Consider the following 21,466-nt stretch of genomic DNA (forward strand, 5'->3'; position numbering starts at 1 on the left):
TGTGCAATCCTAAAATACTCTTCCTCTGCATCCCATAATGTGTCCCATACCATTAGGCAGCAAAGCTCCTCAGTCTGAAAGGTGCTCTAGTGTTGACTCTTGATGGGTTTCATACCTGAACTCTGGGGCTGAGTCCTAAATTTGGGTTCTCTCCTTCTACTGTGCCTCTGCACCTCTGGGCTTGTGGAGATGGACTGATGGCTCCTGTCATGGGCTCTGGAGAAGCTAGGGCAGGGTATTATTTCCCCCCCTGCTCCTTTGTGGGTGTGCAGATGAGATTTTACCACATAACCTAACATTAATTAGCAGAAGCCTTTCACTGTATGTTATGGGCCTTTCCTTATATTTTAAAACAAATAGACAATTATGTGAATTCACGTGCCTTCCTCTATGCTGTGGTTAAAGTTCCCTCATTTATTTTTCCACCATTTAGTGCTAGCATATGCATGTGGGAGGAGACTGTTAAACTGAAAAGAGATCAGGGCAGTCAGAAAAGCTAGCTGACTAATTTATCTTCTTTATCAAAGTTAGTTAGGTGACAAGTTTAGGTCATAATGTAGCTATACTTAGAGCCATCTAGTTAGCACTTCTGGGTCTCGGAAACCTTTATCATCGTTCAGTTTTTAGGATACTTTTGAAATTATAAGAGATTACTGGGTTAAGTCAGATTCTTAGTACGTTGATCCTGATACTGTTTTCTGAAACAGTTTTGCCAAATTTTTCCGTGTCTTTAAGAATACTTACAGAAATCTGTCTATACAAATTGCTACAATGCAGAAGCATAAAAAATATCAGTTTATCTGAGTGGCTTTCCTGCCCAGAAATGGCTGATGATGGTGTTTTATCAGGGCTGAATGCTCTGATACAGAGAAATGGAGGTGAAGAAGCAGTAGAACATGTTCATTTGTCTTAAGAGAAGCAAAGGGCATCTTATTGCTTACAGAAGTGTCTTGTGGTTTTTGTAAGTACACACTGACCTCAACTTGATTATGTGCATCGTGTCATGGATGGTAAGGATACAAAAAGTGACCTAATAAATAATTCATGATATAGAACAAAAATAAGTCTTGGTCAATAACTCATGGAGTTTGTGCTTATATTGATAAACTAATTAAACAAATCTGCCTGTGTTCCTCAAGCCTAATGTGCCCCTGTTATGATTAGTTTTATAGAAAGGAGCATTTTAACATTGAATGAAGGTAAATGATAAAGGAACAGTGTAGTCACGCAGCTCTAAGTGCTTCCGTTTCTAGTCACAGGGTGGTTTCAAGGAAAGGTGGCTTTCTTTGCACACCTGCAGTCATTCAGTGCATAGGCCTCTTGTGGTCAATGTTGATTGCTGTTTGTCTATAGCTGAACAACAAATAATTTAGTGTGGTGTAACCTTCTGTGATTTAATAATATGCTTTTTGCCAGATGTCCTGGTTTCAGCAGGGATAGAGTTAATTTCCTTCCTAGTAGCTGGTACAGTGCTGTGTTTTGGATTTAGGGTGAGAACAATGTTGATAACACACCAATGTTTTAGTTGTTGCTAGGTAGTGTTTACACTAGTCAAGGACTTTTCAGCTTCCCATGCTCTACTGACTGAGAAGGCTGGAGGTGCACAAGAAGCTGGGAGGGGGCACAGCCAGGACAGCTGACCCAAACTGGCCAAAGGGATATTCCATACCATGGGACGTCATGCTCAGTATATAAAGCTGGGGGAAGAAGAAGGAAGGGGGGGACGTTTGGAGTGATGGCGTTTGTCTTCCCAAGTAACCGTTACGCGTGATGGAGCCCTGCTTTCCTGGAGATGGCTGAACACCTGCCTGCCCATGGGAAGTAGTGAATGAATTCCTTGTTTTGCTTTGCTTGCGTGTGTGGCTTTTGCTTTACCTATTAAACTGTCTTTATCTCAACCCATGAGTTTTCTCACTTTTACCCTTCCGATTCTCTCCCCCATCCCACCGGGGGGGAGTGAGCGAGCGGCTGCGTGGTGCTTAGTTGCCGGCTGAGGTTAAACCACGACACCAGAACTGGCACAAAGATAAATCTTCTAATACTGACAGTAATTATAGCACAGCTGTAGTTGAGGGTCTTTCAAAATTTTCCATTATAAACCCCAATAGTCGGTTTATAACTCAAATGTTAAAAAAAAAAGTTTTCACTGCTTCCTGGGCATACAGTGGCCATGAGGGGGTAAAGTGAACTAAAATGAATATCTTCCTCCCCCAAAATCATACTGAGGTTTTCTTTACCTTTGAACATTGCACCCATTGTAGTATGCTTATATTGGTTACATCTTTTGAATGCTTGTAGTTAGGCAAAGGTGGATATAATACCCTTTGCTTTTGTCCAAGACATAGTCACAAGTGCTCTTTTAATCAGATGTAAATGGTGTAAGTTGCCACACTTCAGCTGGAAGTTATATTCTCGTTCAAATGTGTTAAAGTAATTGATTTTGAGTTTAAGGGTAAAGTAAAATGGGCTTATTGGGTTTGTGTGGCAAGGTTTTGGTAGCAGGGGGGGCTACAGGGGTGGCTTCTGTGAGAAGATGCCAGAAGCTTCCTCTATGTCTGATAGAGCCAGTGCCAGCCGGCTCCAGGATGGACCTGCTGCTGGCCAAGGCTGAGCCGATCAATGACAGTGGTAGTGCCTCTGTGATAATATATTTAAGAAGGGGGCGGGGAGGGGAACTGCTGTGCAACAGCAGTCGGAAGAGAGGAGTGAGAATATGTGAGAGAAACAACCCTGCAGACACAAAGGTCAGCGAAGAAGGAGGGGAAGGAGGTGTTCCAGGCGCCGGAGCAGAGATTCCCCTGCAGCCCGTAGCAAAGACCATGGTGAGGCAGGCTGTCCCCCTGCAGCCCATGGAGGTCCACAGTGGAGCAGATATTCACCCTGCAGCCCATGGAGGACCCCAGGCTGGAGCAGGTGGATGTGCCCTGAAGGAGGCTGGGACCCTGTGGAGAGCCCATGCTGGAGCAGGTTTGCTGGCAGGACTTGTGACCCTGTGGGGGACCCATACTTGAGCAGTCTGTTCCTGAAGAACTGCACCCCATGGAAAGGACCCATGCCGGAGCAGTTCGTGGAGGACCATCTCCTGTGGGAGGGACCCCACATTGGAGCAGGGGAAGAGAGTGAGGAGGAAGGAGTAGCAGAGACATCATGTAATGAACTGACCGCAACCCCCATCCCCCCAAGCGGCGCAGGGGGACGGGGAAGGAGGTAGAGAAGTCGGGAGTGAAGTTGAGCCTGGGAAGAAGGGTGTTTTAAGAAGGGGGGGAGGGTGTTTTAAGATTTAGTTTTTATTTCTCGTTATCTTACTCTGATTTGATTGGCAATAAATTAAATTAATTTCCCCAAGTCGAGTCTGTTTTGCCCATGGAGGTAATTGCTGAGTGATCTCTCCCTGTCCTTATCTCAACCCACAAGCCTTTCATTATATTTTCTCTCCCCTGTCTGACTGAGGAGGGGGAGTGATAGAGCAGCTTTGGGCACCTGGTGTCCAGCCAAGATCAACCCACCATACGGGCTTATTGAAATCCTTGGCAATTGCAGTTTAACCTATTTTCCATAAGAAAAAACAATGAGTGCTCAGGTGGTCAGTTGCCACATGTCAATGTCTTAGATTATTCAAGTCTTTATTTACTAGTTGATAATATAAAGCAGTACTTTGTATTACTAGCCTTCATCTGACTGTATCATTAATTAGGTAATATTGCAGCACCTCAGGGAGTTTCTAATAAAAGAATTACAGTAAATCATAAGACATTTGAGAAGCATGTGAGTACTCCAGTGATATATTAACTCTTTTCCTTCAAAGAAGAAAATGTTGATGAAAATGTGCGATCTAGGACTTAGGTTTGTAGAAAGTTTGGGAATTTTGATAATGATGTTCTTTTTGTTTTTCTTGTCAGATAAAAAAGCTTGTATATGTTAATCTGATGCGTTATGCAGAGGAGCAGCAAGATCTGGCATTATTGTCCATCAGTACTTTCCAGCGTGCTTTAAAAGTGCGTGACTATTAAACAACATTTCATGGAGAATTCCGAGTTGGTATCACAAAAATAAAAAGATCTGTGTAAGTATAGCCTGGTAAACTGAAGCATGTAAATATCTGCATCTGATAAAGTAGTTTCAAATTATGTCGTTGACAAAGTTGTGTCTGGTTGGTTGTTTTTTTTTTTTTTTTGTGCTACCTCAAACCTTGTCATGTAGCTAAGCCTGCATGAAGTAAAATTACTTCATGAAAGAAAAGCAGCAGATTTGAGCTCTTAAATTCATGTGCCCAGCATTTAACTTCTAGAATGCCTTTTCTCTTTCCTAGTGTCCTGGTTTCGGCTGGGATAGAGTTAATTTTCTTCCTAGTAGCTGATACAGTGCTGTGTGTTGGATTTAGGATGAGAATAATGTTGGTAACACACTGATGTTTTAGTTGTTGCTAAGCAGTGTTTATAAGCAGTGTTTATACTAAGTCAAGGACTTTTCAGCTTCCCATACTCTGCCAGTGAGGAGGTGCACAAGAAGCTGGGATGGAGTTATAGCCAGGACAGCTGACCCAAATTGGCCAAAGGTATATTCTAAAACCATATGATGTCATGCTCAGTATGTAAGCTGGAGGGAGTCGGCCAGGGGGCAGTGATTGCTGCTCAGGGACTGGCTGGGCGTCAGTTGGCAGGCGGTGAGTGGTTGCATCACCTCTTGTGGGTTTTTTTTTCCTGGGTTTTGTTCTTCCCTCTTTCCCCTCCCCCCTCTCTTGTTGTTTTACTTTCCATTACAATTTGTTGTTGTTGTTATTTTATTATTATTTCAATTATTAAACTGTTCTTATTTCAACCCATGAGTTTTCTTACTTTTGCTCTTTCGATTCTCTCCCCCATCCCACCAGGGTGGGAGGGTGAGTGAGCGGCTGTGTGGTGCTTGGTTGCTGACTGGGGTTAAACCATGACACCTAGGTAGTTTATGTATGTAGAAAGAAGACCCTGTTATTACCTTGAACCACCTGTGTTCCTTTTAGTTTGTGTAAGAGACCCTTGTGTACAACAGAGAAGTGGAACATAAGGAAGATAGTAGTACTTTAATTTAAAAAATACAATGTGTTGCACATGCTACTTTTCTTAAAAAAGCACTGAAGAAATAATATTTTGTGCTGTTTCATTTCAGATTCAGATCACAATAGGGAGTGGAATTAGAAAGCAAAAATTAGGATTGCCTTTGAAGTGTGACTGTGGAGGTTTAGAAAGATTTATTAAGTTTCTGTCCTCAAATTTGGCCAGTTTTTATAATAAGAAGGTTGGTTTTTCTTTTTTTTTTTTTCTTGTTACACTTCTTGTAAGGCTACCCTAGGTTCATAATTAACTTCTGACATGTCACTGACCCAGACCTTGCATCTTGTTGGAAAATGTTGCAATCGGAGCACCAGGTGTACAACTGTAGGAGCATCCCCCAACTGACTAGAGAGCTTTCTGCCCCTTTCCTTCCAGCTTTTATCTCAAAGTCACGTGTACTACCTTTACTATCTGTGACTGCCAGGAAAAGCTAAAATTCAAATGACTTTGTATCCTATGTTTTTAATGATATGTATACAGTGAACACTTCTCATGTGTCCTGGTTTTGGCTGGGATAAAGTTAATTTTCTTCCTAGTAGCTGGTACAGTGCTGTGTTTTGGATTTAGTATGAGAATAATGTTGATAACACAGCGATGTTTTAGTTGTTGTTAAGTAGTGCTTCCACTAGTCAAGGACTTTTCAGCTTCCCATGCTCTACCGACTGAGAAGGCTGCAGGTGCACAAGAAGCTGGGAGGGGGCACAGCCAGGACAGCTGACCCAAACTGGCCAAAGGGACGTTCCATACCATGTGACGTCATGCTCAGTACATAAACTGGGGGGAAAGCTGACCAGGGGGGCCGCTGCTCGGGGACTGGCTGGGCATGGGTCGGCAGGTGGTGAGCAATTGCATTGTGCATCACTTGCTTTGTATATTCTTCTTCTTATTATTACTATTATTATTATATTTCAATTATTAAACTGTTTTTATCTCAACCCACAAGTTTTCTCACTTGTGCTCTTCCAATTCTCTCCCCGATCCCACTGGTGGGGGGGAGAATGAGTGAGCAGCTGTGTGGTGCTCAGTTGCCAGTTGAGGTTAAACCACAACATCATGGCATAACTTTTTAAAAAGCTGTGGATAATACGAATAAAAGGAGAGGGGATAACTCAAAAGTTGTGACTGTGAGTAACTCAAAAAGAAGTGGTGTTGTGGCAAGGAGGTAGACTCCAAGCTAGCTGAAATTTTCAGCAACTAAGTAAATTATGAAGCCTGCTATGGAAGATAGGCAAATGTAATTAATTCTCTCTGTTCATTTTTTGTAACATTTTGTTTCCATTTTTGTAATGAAGATTATAACTCTGCTTTATGTGTGGAGGTTTGTTTTTTCTCCCTCTTTAGAAAGAACTTTGTAGGGTACTTTAAACTTGTATGATTGGAGATGAGCTTTGCAAACTCTGATAAGAACAAGTTGTTTTTCTAAAAACTGTCAAATTAAGTGGTTTCACCTTCCAGGTCCTTGCTACTCAGAAGCTGCTAAGATGTAGGAATTTTGAGAGCTTAGATGAACTGATCATTAAGTAATAGCAGTCTGAAACCCCATGTTGCCAACTCAGTCCTTGGGAGAAATGTTCTTTGGGAAGTGCCCTTCTGGCAGACAGTACACTGGATTAATGCTGCTGCAATTTCAGTTTGCTAGATTTTAGAGGATTTAATACTTGATTAAGCAACACTTTTTCCATGTATCCCAAGCCCACAATTAATGGACTAAGTTTACGTAATGGTTCCTCCAAATACAGATGTTTTGTGCTATTGTTGGATCTCCAAGCTAACCCTAGCATTATAAAAGGGGGTAAGTACTGGGAGGAAAGAAGGGAGGGTAGGAAATAAGTCTCAAAACATTTAGCTTAAAAAATTTGATATGTTCTTAAGAAAACTCATTTTGTTACTGCCTTCAGTTTATATCTTGCGGTAAAGAATAAAATGGATGTGTAGTCAGGAAGAACTTGAGTGGGAGTGTCGCAACTGAGAACCACGTTTTCATTTGCCAGTTATATTTAAGTAATAAAACTGAGCTAGGTGTGTTTTTCAGAATATCTGAATTCCACTGAGATTGCAGAAAATGTTTCAGATCATTAAATAAAATACTAGTCTCTTTTTTTTTTTTTAATCCATCATTCCCATGTTTTGCTTGGAAAAGTAAATTATGTTAATGTTTTCCTTTGCCAGATTTCCCAATTTTCATAATGTTTTAATGTTTTCTTTTTTTATTTTACTTTGGTTGTTGAAAGTTTCTTGTGTGAAGTTTGGCACACTTTCTCATTAGTGTGGCCTTAACTTGCAAGTCTGACTGATAGATTTATGTGGTTTAATGTGCTCTCACTGATTAGTGTAAACACTGCAGAGGATTTAATGATGCTTTGCTGCACTATCTTATTTTATTTCTCCCCTTCTCTCCCATTCTTTAGGATCCTAATCAGTTAATCCGTGCAAGTGCTTTAAGAGTTTTATCCAGTATCCGCGTGCCAATTATTGTTCCTATTATGATGCTTGCTATTAAGGAAGCCTCTTCTGATTTATCTCCTTATGTGAGGAAGAACGCAGCCCATGCAGTCCAAAAACTGTACAGGTAAAGGATTCTGACATACTGAAAAGCAATTTTAAGATCATTGTTTGGTAAGACTACTGGGCAGGTTGGCGTGTCTCATGATATATCATATCTGCTTTTTAAAAAGTATTAAGTGTGTGTAGACATTCAGCCACTCAACTGATTTGGTTGGAATTCAGGCACCTTTGGATTTATCCCCCCCAGTTACTACAGTAAAGGTTTTCGTATTCTTGATCTTAACTATCGGCAAAAAGCATGTCTACTGTCTTCTGCTCTTCTGAAATGAAGATACTGAGTACTGTGAGAAATTTTTTAATGACTGCTATCTGTTTAAAATATCTTCCTGAAAGTTTGAAGATACAGTTCTGTTCTGTTTTTTTAATTTGGGGGGGTGGGGTTGTTTTGTTTTACCATGGGGTAAGCATTTTTTTTCTGTCCTCCATTGTTTTCCATGGCATATTCTTGTAAGATAAAGGTGTTTTGATTAATAATTATAGCAGTTGAATATAGTTATAACAAACTCAGATACATCTTAAGTTTCAGAAATTAAAATATTCATTTGAGAGTTGGATCAACCTTGATATAAGAATATACCTCAGAATGGTCTCTTGCTTGCTAGAATAACGGGATAACTATGAAAAGATACAAAAGAGAAACTGATATACTATCTTTTGTTTTTAATATACCAGTTATTGTCATCTGTGTAGCAACTATTTTGATGGGTCTTCTCAGAATCCAAGATTTGTGTTTAGCGTCTGTATCTTTCATCCTGGAGGCACTTCTGTAGTTTGCAGTACAGGTGACAAATAAATATGAACTAGTAGAAATTTTATCTATGCAAATCCAAATCTTTCTCTTCCTTCTTGGGAAATTCTTGTTGTAGAAGAGGTCTTACAAAGAGGTGGGTACTGGTTTACTCAGGCGGGGGCAACAGAACCTGTACCTTTCCAAAACAGAGAAAGGCATTTATTCTACTACTTATTTCCCATTTCTTTCACATGTGCCAAAAAGGGAGGGTGAGAGATGTTAGGGGTTCCGAATCAGGTAGCCTGAGGCTGCTGCAGCTCCATGCCCCCTCAGTCCAACCAGTAGCGAGGCTGAGCATGTATTCCTAATGGGCACATACACAAACACATATACAACACACATGCACGTAGCCAGCCATACAGATCAGCACAGACAGAAAACAGCACTCATGCAGAAAAAAAACTGGCACCAACAGCCTTATCCTGTTGCCATCTCTGGCTGATCAGGATGAAGGCCCATTAGTGGAAATATATATGTACAAATTGGATCCCCCAGTAATGATCCTAGATGCTCAGTCTTTCCAGCAACTGGTCTTGGATCACCAGTCTCCCCAGTCACCGGCACCTGCACATACAAGCCCACAATGCCTGCAGTCCCACTCCACTTGCTGTTACAGACCCTCTCAGTCAGACACACATGCCCCCACACCTTCATTCACACACTATGAATCTCACAGTAGCTGGATTTAGACGCTCAGACTACCCAGTAACTGGCCCTTATATTGCCCCATCTCCAGTTGTCTCCCACTGGACGGGCAGGGAGAGGGGAGAGAAACGGAGAGACTGAGACACACAAATGGGTGAGACCTTACAGTCTCTCCAATAATTGGCCTGGATGCCCTGGTCCCTCTGGTAGCCAAAAATCTCCCGTTGCCTCACTTGGGGAGACACACAAATGTCCAGCCCAGACTTATGGCCCCACTTCAATACCTGGCTCCCAAGGCACCTAGTCTGGCTTAGTATTCTATAGCAATCACACACTGTCATATGTACTTGCTCTGGTTGCTGATACCACAGTTACATGGTGTGGTGGGTTGACCCTGGCTGGATGCCAGGTGCCTACCAAGCTGCTCTATCACTCCTCCTCCTCAACTGGACAGGGGAGAGAAAATATGGTGAAAGGCTCATGGGTCGAGATAAGGACAGGGAGAGATCACTCAACAATTACCGTCATGGGCAAAACAGACTTGACTCGGGGAAATTAATTTAATTTATTGCCAATCAAATCAGAGTAGGATAATGAGAAATAAAAACAAGTCTTAAAAAACACCTTCCCCCCCACCCCTCCCTTCTTCCCGGGCTCAACTTCACTCCTGATTTTCTCTACCTCTTCCCCCCACCCCGAGCGGCACAGGGGAATGGGGGTTGTGGTCAGTTCATCACATGTTGTCTCTGCTGCTCCTTCCTCCTTGGGGGGAGGACTTATCTCGCACTCTTCCCCTGCTCCGGCATGAGGTCCTTCCCACGGGCTACAGTTCTTCACGAACTGTTCCAGCATAGGTCCTTTCTACAGGGTGCAGTCGTTCAGGAACAGACTGCTCAAATGTGGGTCCCCCACGGGATCACAAGTCCTGCCAGCAAACCTGCTCCAGCATGGGCTCCTCTCTCCACGGGGTCACAGGTCTTGCCAGGAGCCTGCTCCAGCGCAGGCTCTCCACAGGGTCCCAGCCTCCTTGGGGCACATCCACCTGCTCTCGCGTAGGGTCCTCCATGGGCTGCAGAGTGGATATCTGCTCCACTGTGGACCTCCACGGGCTGCAGGGGAACAGCCTGCTTCACCATGGTCTTCACCAGGGTCTGCAGGGGAATCTCTGCTCCGGCGCCTGGAGCACCTCCTCCCACTCTCTCTTCACTGACCTTGGTGTCTGCATAGTTGTTTCTCTCATATTCTCACTCCTCTCTTCCGACTGCTGTTCCCCAGCAGCTTTTTTTCCCCTTCTTAAATATGTTATCACAAAGGCGCTACCACCGTTGCTGATTGGCTCAGCTTTGGCCAGCAGCGGGTCTGTCTTGGAGCTGGCTGGTATTGGCTCTATCGGACACAGGGGAAGCTTCTGGCATCTTCTCACAGAAGCCACCCCTGTAGCCGTCGCGCCCCGCCCCCCGCCAAAACCTTGGCATACAAACCCAATACACATGGGTCCCTATGACCCATGGCCTGACTCTAGGTGCTGGAGCTTAGACCTCCATATCGCACATGCACACAGAATAGAGACTGCCTCACCCCAGAAAATAGTTAGAAATAGAGTTTGAGAAGACTAATGGACTGTGGTGATCAGGTACAGAGCGTGGCCAGACAAGTGTGCTGAGCAGCAAAGTGTTTACATACAACTGGTTCCTTTTATGCCGTTATTCCTCTGTTTTCCTATGCTTGTTCCTCCCCAAATTGTCCAGATCCCTCCCTTTCCCTGCCTTTTATTTCTCCTGTAAACATCCCATAGTAAGTCTTGTACAATCCCAAGATGCTCTTTCCAGCATCCTGTAGTAAGTCTCATAGTCGGAAGCCACCGAGGCGAAGGGCTCCGGAGCGGAGGATCGCGCCGGGGGACCCTTCCTGAAGCGGCATAACCGCGGCAAAACCCGCGAAAGGCAAAAGCGCAGGGAGTGAGAGGGTGCCCCAGCCCCCCCATTCCCCGAGCCGGAGGAGGGAGCTCCTGATGAGCGGCAGCTCTGACTCAGCGTGGGCGGGGACAAGAGGGGCGGTGGCAGTTTAAAACCCAGTGTACCCGCCATTTCAGCGAAGCTACCGAGGCGAAGGGTTCCGGAGCGGAGGATCGCGCCGGGGGACCCTTCCTGAAGCGGCAAAACCGTGGCAAAACCCGTGAAAAGCAAAAGCGCAGGGAGCGAGAGGGTGCCCCAGCCCCCCCATTCCCCGAGCCGGAGGAGGGAGTTCCTGACGAGCGGCAGCTCTGACCCGCGTGGGCGGGGACAAGAGGGGCGGTGGCCAAACCCCCTCACTTACAAGAGCAGCCCCCAGGGAGCGCGAACAACCTGGAGCGCGGCGCGGCAGTTTGCGCGGCAGTTCACGGAGGGAGGGAGGGAGGGAGGGAGGGCGTGCGTGCAGGGAAGACAGAGCGGGCAAGGCGCAGCCCCGCTCCTGGCTCTAGAGGCCAACTCAATTAGTAGTCGTCGGCTTCCGAGAAGAGGACCAGCTATGGTTTCCACTCGGCCGAAAGCCGTCGCCAGAAGGGATGTGGTGACCCAGATGGAGCTCACACGCAAGCATACAGCTGTCCAGGTCTCTGGCTGCAGGGAGTGCCTGAGCCTGTCAGCTGTACTGGAGGGCAGCAGAGAAACCACCTGTGTGTGGTGTGACCAGGTGGATGATCTGCTCAGCCTGGTGGCAGAGCTGAAGGAGGAAGTGGAAAGGTTGAGGAGTATCAGGGAGTGTGAGAGGGAGATAGATTGGTGGAGCCGCATCCTACCATCCCTGAGGCAGAGGCAGCAGATGGAGGCTCCACAAGAAGCAGAGGATCCCCTGCCTTCTTGCCACCAGGTAGAAAGAGGGGACCTAAGCGACGGGGGGGAATGGAAACGGGTCCCTGCTCGGGGTGCCAGGCGAACCCCTGCCCGGCCTCCCTCACCTTCCCGGTTGCCTTTACACAACAGATATGGGGCCCTGGAGCTTGAGGGCCAGGCAAATGAGGATGTAGACGAAGGTCCATCCAGGGGGTTGCCTAGGGTGAGGCAGTCAGCCCCACGCATTATGACTGCCTCTGCTAAGAAAAAAAGGAGGGTAATTGTCGTAGGCGATTCCCTTCTGAGGGGAACAGAGGGCCCGATATGCCGACCGGACCCATCCCACAGGGAAGTCTGCTGCCTTGGACTTGGGGGTACTGGTGGATGAAAAGCTGGACATGAGCCGATAATGTGCGCTCGCAGCCCAGAAGGCCAATTGTATCCTGGGCCGCATCAAAAGAAGCGTGGCCAGCAGGTCGAGGGAGGTGATTCTGCCCCTCTCCTCTGCTCTGGTGAGACCCCACCTGGAGTACTGCGTCCAGCTCTGGAGCCCTCAGCATAAGAAAGACACGGACCTGTTGGAGCGGGTCCAGAAGAGGGCCACGAAAATGATCAGGGGGATGGAACACCTCTCCTATGAAGAAAGGCTGAGAGAGTTGGGGTTGTTCAGCCTGGGGAAGAGAAGGCTTTGGGGAGACCTTGTTGCGGCCTTCCAATACTTAAAGGGGGCTTATAAAAAAGATGGGGACAGACTTTTTAGCAAGGCCTGTTGCGACAGGACAAGGGGGAATGGTTTTAAACTAAAGGGGGGTAGATTTAGACTAGATATAAGGAAGAAATTTTTTAGAATGAGGGTGGTGAAACAGTGGAACAGGTTGCCCAGAGAGGTGGTGGATGCCCCATCCCTGGAAACATTCAAGGTCAGGTTGGACAGGGCTCTGAGCAACCTGTCTAGTTGAAGATGTCCCTGCCCATGGCAGGGGGGTTGGACTAGATGACCTTTAAAGGTCCCTTCCAACCCAAACTATCCTATCCTATCCTATCCTAATCAAAACCCCTGCGCACTGTGGAAGGAGGTAAGATCCCCGTAGTACATATAAGGAACTTGTTGGGAAAAACAGTCTGGGTTATTCCTTCCTCAGGAAAGGGTAAACCTGTTCGTGGGATTGTTTTTGCTGTAGAACCTGGGTGGACTTGGTGGGTAATGCAGAAGGTTGGGGGAGTCCAATGTGTACCTCAAGGTGGTTTAATCCTGGGTGAAAGCAATCCATGGTTTGAGTTGTATGATGGCAGTATTACATGATGCTGTATGTCACTCCTGCGGCTGCCATATATCAAAGGTATTATAGTACGAACCTCTTGCTGCTAGCCAAGGTAGAGGCAAGAGGAAGAATTCATTGCAATGTTAAAATTTATGGCCTAGTCCAAAGGGACCAGGGGTGTGGGGAATGTAATGGATATACTTTTAAGTTGTTGTAACCCATGATTTGAGTTGCATGTTATAGGAATTACTATAGCAGGAACCACCTGAACGAATGGAGGACAAGCCTTACAAGAGGCAGTGGAAGTGCAGCAGTGACCTGAGCTGTCTTTGGTGCCCAGTAACTCCACGCGACACACCACCTTTCCTGTCCTGAGTGACCACCATAACAGATGGATACCAAAGTCATGGACTAAATAAACTCAATGGTCATTTTGTGGACATCTTGCAGACGTTTTACAGGGGTGGTCCATAGACTAAGGGAATGATGTCTGTGTATTATATCAAAGGATGGGAAGGGAGGTGTGTGTGTAATGAGAATGTATTGGATAGCGTGGGACCTGAGCATGATGTAAATGGTATGGAATAAGGGGTGGAGAATGTGCTGGTTTTGGCTGGGATAGAGTTCATTTTCTTCATAGTAGCTGGTAAGGGGTTATGTTTTGGATTTGTGCATGGAAACTGTTGATAATACAGAGATGTTTTAGTTATTGCTGAGCAGTGCTTACACAGAGTCAAGGCCTTTTCTGCTCCTCACACCACCCCACCAGTGAGTAGGCTGGGGGTGCACAAGAAGTTGGGAGGGGACACAGCTGGGACAGCTGACCCCAACTGACCAAAGGGATATTCCATACCATATGATGTCATGCTCAGCAATAAAACTAGGGGGAAGGTTGGCGGGGGGGCTGCTGCTCGGGGACTGGCTGGGCATCAGTCAGTTGGTGGTGAGCAATTGTTTTCATTTGCATCACTTGTCTTTCTTGGGTTTTATTTCTGTCTCTGTTATTTTCCTTTTCATTACAATTTATTATTATCATTTTATTTCAATTATTAAACTGTTTTTATCTCAACCCATGAGTTTTTTTCACTTTTACCCTTCCAATTCTCTTCCCCCATCCCGTGGGGGGAGGGGGGAGGTGAGTGAGTGGCTGTGTGGTGCTTAGTTGCTGGCTGGGGTTAAACCATGACAATTTATTTGGGCAAATCTCTCTGATACAAGGAAGTTTTATGATGTGTGTGTGAAAAATATAAATGCATGTGCTGCATGATAAAACTAATTTTTTTTTTTTCAGCCTCATTCAGAGAACTGGGTTAGTATGTGGCCACATATATTTTGCGCTATGTCATAGCTGTTGCTATTACAGCTCCTGTTCTGGGACTAGGTAGTATACAGGGTGCAACACTGCTTTTCAACTTTTCTAAGACAGAATAATGTTAGAGGGAAATTTCAAAACATGTTGGCCAGACTTGCAGATCCTTATTGATTCCTAAGTATGTACTCCTGATGTTGCGTCCCCAGAAACCTCTCTTGTGAAGAAATATTGGATGGGATAGAGGCAAGTTTTGGGTGAAGACTGACAGTAAATTAGCTTATTGCATGGAATCTGTTTATTACTAATTAAGATTTACACTTTCTTCCAAAGGCTAAATTTTTCTTTAGCCTCTACTGAAATAATATTTTCCCCTTTAATGGGAATATTTTCATCACATTAGACTACTTCTAATATTTACATTTATTTATTATTCTGTTCTGGTGTGAAAATTTATTCTTAAATATAACAGATGTAATTTAGTATGAATTCTGTTTTGAAAATAATTTATACAAATGTGCGAGTATTGAGATTGCTTTTACAGACTATGTGGTTACTAGATGAAGCACCTATTCTTGGGAAGTGACACCTCTGACATTAAAAAATGATCTTAGAAATTGGTGATGGCTTTGCAGTGAGGATCTGGATCTTTTAAACTAAAGCAGTGTATTTGGGGATAACAGGGAAAGAAAGCTGGGCTCTACTTTTCAGCATTAGGGTTCTGTTAATAAGTTAATTGTTTTAGTTTAGAACCCGAATGTGTGGTGTGGTGGGTTGACCTTGGCTGGCCGCCAGGTGCCCACCAAGCCGCTCTATCACTCCCCCTCTTCAACTGGACAGGGGAGAGAAAATATGGTGAAAGGCTCATGGGTCAAGATAAGGACAAGGAGAGATCATTCACCAATTACCATCATGGGCAAAACAGACTCAACTCAGGAAAATTAATTTAATTTATTACCAATCAAATCAGAGTAGGGTAATGAGAAATAAAACCAAATCTTAAAACACCTTCCCCCCACCCCTCCCTTCTTCCCAGGCTCAACTTCACTCCTGATTTTCTCTACCTCCTCCCCCTGCGTGGCGCAGGGGGATGGGGAATGAGGGTTGAGGTCAGTTCATCACGTGTTGTCTCTGCCACTCTTCTCCTGTTCCAGCGTGGGGTCCCATCTATGGGACATGGTGTCTTACGAACTTCTCCAATGCGAGTCCTTCCCACGGGCTGCAGTTCTTCATGAACTGCTTCAGCCATGGGTCCTTTCCACGGGGTGCAGTCCTTCAGGAATGGACTATTCCAGCATGGGTCCCCCGTGGGGCCACAGGTCCTGCCAGGAGCCTGCTCCAGTGTGGGTTCTTCTCCATGGGGTCCCAGCCTCCTTTGGGCACATCCACCTGCTCCGGCCTGGGGTCCTCCACAGGCTGCAGAGTGGATATTTGCTCCACCATTAACCTCCATGGGCTGCAGGGGGACAACCTGACTCACCATGGTCTTCACCATGGGCTGCAGGGGAATCTCTGCTCCGGCAACTGGAGCACCTCCTCCCCCTCCTTCTTCACTGACCTTGGTGTCTGCAGTGTTGTTTCTCTCACATATTCTCACTCCTCTCTCTTTTCTGGCTGCTGTTGTGCAGCAGTTTTTTCCCCTTCTTAAATATGTTGCCACAGAGGCACTACCACCATTGCTAATTGGCTCAGCTTTGTCTAGTGGCAGGTCTGTCTTGGAGCTGGCTGGAGCTGCCTCTAGCAGACATGGGGGAAGCTTCTGGCATCTTCTCACAGAAAGCACCCCTGTAGCCCCCCCTGCTACCAAAACCTTGCCATGTAAACCCAATACATGTGGCTAAGATAGTGTTTTCTTAACTTATTGATTTAATGTTGGTAAAAGCTTCAGTTTTGGGGGGGAGGGGAATACTGAGTTTGTGCAGATGTTTTATTGTGATAGATCTATTATTCAGCTATTAGAAGATGACTGATCTTTTTCCAGTTTCCTTGCCTCCAGCAAACTGAAATAAGGGGAATGTCATTTGGGCTGTATGATTAGGGCAGGTGGGGTGGCCATTAATTTGAGAGGGGAATCTTGGTAGCATAGGCCAACTTGCACTGTATTATGAATCAAACCTTGATGCACTACTTGTGATGACCCAGCACTCTCAGGTTTTTGCAGCGTTAATTAGAATTCATAAAATAGATGCAAGGAAACATTTTGTATTCTTCATAATTTTATAGAAAATTTATTCTTATTAGAGGAACCATTTGCTTAGTGTGGGTTTTTTTCATTACCATCTTGTCAGCTAGCATAGATAATCTGGAGAAAATATGAACTCCATAGATTGGGTGTCACTTTTGTTGATGGTTCATGTAGTTTACCTTGGAGCACAGGTAATGGCTGAAACTCATAGCAACAGCACAGAAAAACATGGCAGCCAGTGGAAGACAAATGAACCATGTTTGTTGCTTTAATATAAAAAATACATAAATGGAAAGCAGCATTTGAATTTGAGCTCATTGTTAGTTTTATTGGAGTGATTTATATTTTCTCTTTATACAAAAAGCTACTATTGACACAGTGAGATGGAAATTAACTGACTGTTTTTTGGAAAACTATATTTTTTGGGTTTATATTCTGATTGGATCATTTTATTTTAATTCTAAATATTTTTATGGAATGTTGAGCATTTAATAAATAAAGATTATTAGCTGTTCCTCTGATGTTTAGATGTATAGTAGGATCATACTCTAGGGGAAACAGTGTCAACTAGAAAATAATCTCTTATTAAGAAAGTATTAGGAAATTTTCTCAGATAAATCCTCTTCTTACTAATGCATTTTGAATCTGTTTTACATTCTCACATTATTCCCCACCCTTAAAATGAAAAGCTTAATTTTGGAAAATGTAATGGGGAGAGGGGCATGATCTTGTTATGTATGGCAATTCCTGTATTAACTTGTAAATCTAGGGACTCGCCACAGGAATAAAATTCTTGTTCATCCGGTGCACTTCTTGCATTTCATAATGTATGTTCAAATTTTTATTAGTGTATTTTAAGCATTCACAAGTGACGGCATTCTCAGTGTAAACCTGAGTAGGTAACTGATGTGAATTGAAATAAGTAATTATTTAGAATTCCTGTATTTCAGTATGACTATTTCTTTGTATTAAGTTGTTTTACTCACAGTAAATGAACTTTTTGAATATGAGATGTGCTCAGTTTTAAAAAATCTGAACTAGTGTTATATGTATTATTTTATGTTAACCTTTAAACTATATCATATCCAAATGAAAGAGAAATACAGCAAAATGTGTGTGCAGTACTAGTAGTAGTAGTAAAAGGCAAGGGTATCCACTTCAGAACTACAGTTGGACACCAGCATCTGTATCGTCCTTCACCTATAAACCTAAATGGGTATTTTTAAATATTAGGCTGCAACTATTCTTATAGTCAAACTCTCCCTCTCCCCCCACCTCCTTTTCTTCCCTTGTATGTCAAACCTGTCAAGAGACCATATACTGTCTTGTAGTGTGGAAGAGTAGGATATCCATAATAAAGTCTATGGGACAGTGACCAAAAAAAGTCTCTGTGATCTAAAAGTGTCATCCCTTTCTTCTAAAACTTCAGGTCCATCACACTGTCCTCTGCAAGTTGGCCTTAATGTAGTTCAGAGTTTTGCATCCTGATAAAATTGCTACGAGTTCTAACATATAACTCTTTTTGCCCTTCCTCTTCTCCCTCCCCAGCTTAGCTGGCCTAATTGAATACCTACTCAGGACTGATAGTGATTTTCCTGGAGTTAACCACTGTCTTCTGAGCTTTGGACCCCACACCTAAGCATCAACTGGCAGCAGTTTTTAATTACAGAATAGCTTACTGCAGCAGGTTATTAAGAAGAAAGTTTAGCACAACAACATAAAAAAAATAAAATTGTTTTTGTGATACAGCAAAAAATAGGAAATTATTTTAGATGGAAAGCGTGGTTTATTTAGCTCTATCAAATAATCAAAATTTGCTCCCTGGAATGGGTTGTATACTTGCTGGGACCAGCAGGTACCAGTATGTGGATGGGGCTGGAGACAATAAATGCAACTTCATGTTTATTCTTATTGGTAATTCTTAAAATCCCCACAGAGCCTGAAACTTGTTTAGCATAATAGCAAGACTATATTCTGAGCTGTTTTCTTTCAATTGTAATGTTGGGCGCATACTAATAGACCAAATGTCGGCCAAATACTGGGAGAAAAATGTAACATATGAGTATCATTGTATTTAACATGTCTCAAAAAGTACCATTTCAATAAACTGCACTTCTATTTAATTGCTTACTTTAAGTCATTGGGGAAATTTTAGAGGTTGAAATGCAGATCCCCAGCGCTCAGATAAATATGACGTTAATTTGCTGCCAGAAAGCTATATTGCATGCATGCTAACCGCATACATATCAACTGCTTCATATAAAGCCTCATCATTTTAGTTATTTATTTGACTTAACATGTACTTTAACACAAAAAAATCTTAATTAAAGCAATTAGAAGAGAAAGAACAATAATTCTGTGCATAGAATGACATGTCCTTATAATGCATGGTCAGCTTTTGAGGTTTTCCCACAGTTAAAGTAATCTGCTGTCAGAATTTTAACAGGAATCCCAATAAAGGCTTCTTTTCTTTATTTTTGAAAGAAAATACCCTATCAGGAGGTTTGAATAAGCCTTTCAGCGTTAGAATGTTGAGAATCTATTTAATTTTCTCATGAAAACAAAGCTATTTTTATAATCGTAGTCAGTATGAGGATCTTTATATATACATAATGATTTATTTCTTATGGGGGCAAAAATGTGTGAGGACACAGCAGGGCATAAATGATCCATTTCTGTAACTTTGGAACTGGTAGAAAAGTGCTGAACAACATGCAGAAATTCTGCTTGTGTTCTTTGAGGGAAAGTATTACTGTATCTCTGTATTGCTAATTTTTATGCCTTTCTTGCAAAGTGTGTGCATGAAACACTAAAGATAAAATTTCATGACAGTTAATTTAGCCATATTGAGAGAGAAGTTTGGATCCCAGTAATGCTGTGGGAATCTTACCCCCAGCTCCTCTTTAGTTTGATCATGCCAGTGTTGATAAGAGAATCCCAATAGACCTTGTTGGGCACATCACTGTATTATACTTGTCATTTTTTCCTGTTATTTCTGAGTTAATTGCAAGTTCTCTGATAATTTATTTGGAAACTATAACTGTAAGAAAAAAAATTATGCTTACGTTGCACTGTCTTCAGGACTGGGAGCTAAGATTTATGTGTGTAATAGAAACAGCAAATGTTTTCTCCATTCTAATAAACTTACCTCAATTTTATTTTAAATAAGATGCCATTTCTGTGGGCTTAGGGTTGGGTTTTTTTTGTTGTTGTTTCTTTTCACTGAATAGAAACAATCTGAAATTGCTGAGAACTGCTAGTATTAATTTTGATTCTCACTTGTGGATGAACTGTGGAAGGAACACTGACCTTCTGGTTTATATTTTGTTTTCTAGCTGGTAGCTGGGAGCGTTGTGATGGCATTTGAGGAAGTGTGTCCAGATAGAATAGATCTGATTCATAAGAACTACTGAAAGCTCTGTAACTTGTTGGTTGACGTGGAAGAGTGGGGTCAAGTTGTTATAATCAACATGTTAAGTCGATATGCACATACACAGTTTGTAAGCCCATGGAAGAAGGCAAGTTTGTGACTTTTCTTAATTACGATTGTGTGCTTGCATTCTGAATTATTTCCATTGTTGGATATACTTAGTCTTTTAAGATGCGTTTTTATGCAGACTTTAATAAAACTAGAAATCAAATGCATAAGTTTTAGCTCTTTAAGGCTTCACTAACACAAGGCATCCACCCTTCTGCAGAGCTTGAGAATTCTCCTTCCAGGCTATAACCTGTTGTGATTTACTCTGGGCACATCCCATTGGCAGAAGAGAGAGTTCTTTTTCTGTGGCTCTTTGAGTGACGTGGCTCTTTGTAGGAGATTTTTTTTCGTGAGTCAGAGTTAAAAAGGTTTGCCATTCTGTCCTGAAACTGGGTAGAATCTACTTTCATTGTAGATCCGAATACCCAGTATCACAGCATGCTGAACATTACGTTACTTGCCTGAGCTTTGTTAATGTGCTGAGGGACTGTGTGGAGACTTGCATATGTGTTTTTGAAATGTGCAGTGTAAAAAAACCAAACAAACAAAAAACAAAACCCAAAAGGTATTTTTATTATGTAAATATGAGTATACTCTTATTTAAAATTTATAAAAAGGGATATTCAAAATATAAATCCTATCACTTCTAACAACAGAAAAAATAGAGCGCTCAAGAAATTGATGCTATTGACGTTGGTTTCAATAGGGATTTAACTCTGAATAACAATTTAAATGAAAAGACAGAATACTTCTGGAAAGAACAGTATAAAATTGCTCTACAGCTCTGTTTGCATTTATTTACAGGCTTGGGGTGTTACTACTGTTAAGTTTTACCATTTAATTTGAAACTAATTCATATTTAAAGATGTGCATATTCATTGATATGTATACTGTTTTACAACAGTAGTTGGAGATGGAATTTGTACAGTCACATAAAAGGATGTTTGGGGTACCTACTTGTAACGAATATAAGATGATCCCAGAACCTTAGAGAAAATGTCATAATTTGATTTTTTTTTTTTTAATTTAATCCCCCCCCCCCCCCCCCCCGTATTTCTCTAGACTGAAGTAGTTCTGCTATAGCTCAGCTAATGTACCTTAACACTTCTGTTCAGGCATTGTTATTTCAGTGCAGATTATTGCGGTTTTTAACTAGCGTAAATAAGAACGTATTAACAATTTTTTTAAGATTCCCCTCCCCCAGCATTGGAATACAGAATGACACCAGCTATCACTGAGTTCTTTCAAACTCTGTCTTTTAGTACCCTTTGCCTGGGAATGGAACTGAAATGCAGTGGCATTCTGTGTTAATAGATGTATAATTTATTA

General features: G+C 42.8%; 1 pseudogene across 1 annotated transcript in view; it reads left to right on the forward strand.

Moving 5' to 3' along the window:
- The window catches only part of LOC143172217 (AP-3 complex subunit beta-1-like), a 288,974-nt pseudogene that overhangs the window by 89,146 nt on the left and 178,362 nt on the right, over positions 1-21,466 (forward strand). Inside the window, exons 4-9 of the transcript XR_012997310.1 lie at positions 3,900-3,995; positions 7,499-7,659; positions 11,352-11,362; positions 12,169-12,180; positions 17,782-17,828; positions 19,995-20,177. The product of XR_012997310.1 is annotated as an AP-3 complex subunit beta-1-like (transcript). The remainder of the gene's footprint in view (positions 1-3,899; positions 3,996-7,498; positions 7,660-11,351; positions 11,363-12,168; positions 12,181-17,781; positions 17,829-19,994; positions 20,178-21,466) is intronic.

Source organism: Aptenodytes patagonicus, chromosome W (genome assembly GCF_965638725.1).
Source record: "Aptenodytes patagonicus chromosome W, bAptPat1.pri.cur, whole genome shotgun sequence".
In the NCBI taxonomy this organism is placed as follows: Eukaryota; Metazoa; Chordata; class Aves; order Sphenisciformes; family Spheniscidae; genus Aptenodytes; species Aptenodytes patagonicus.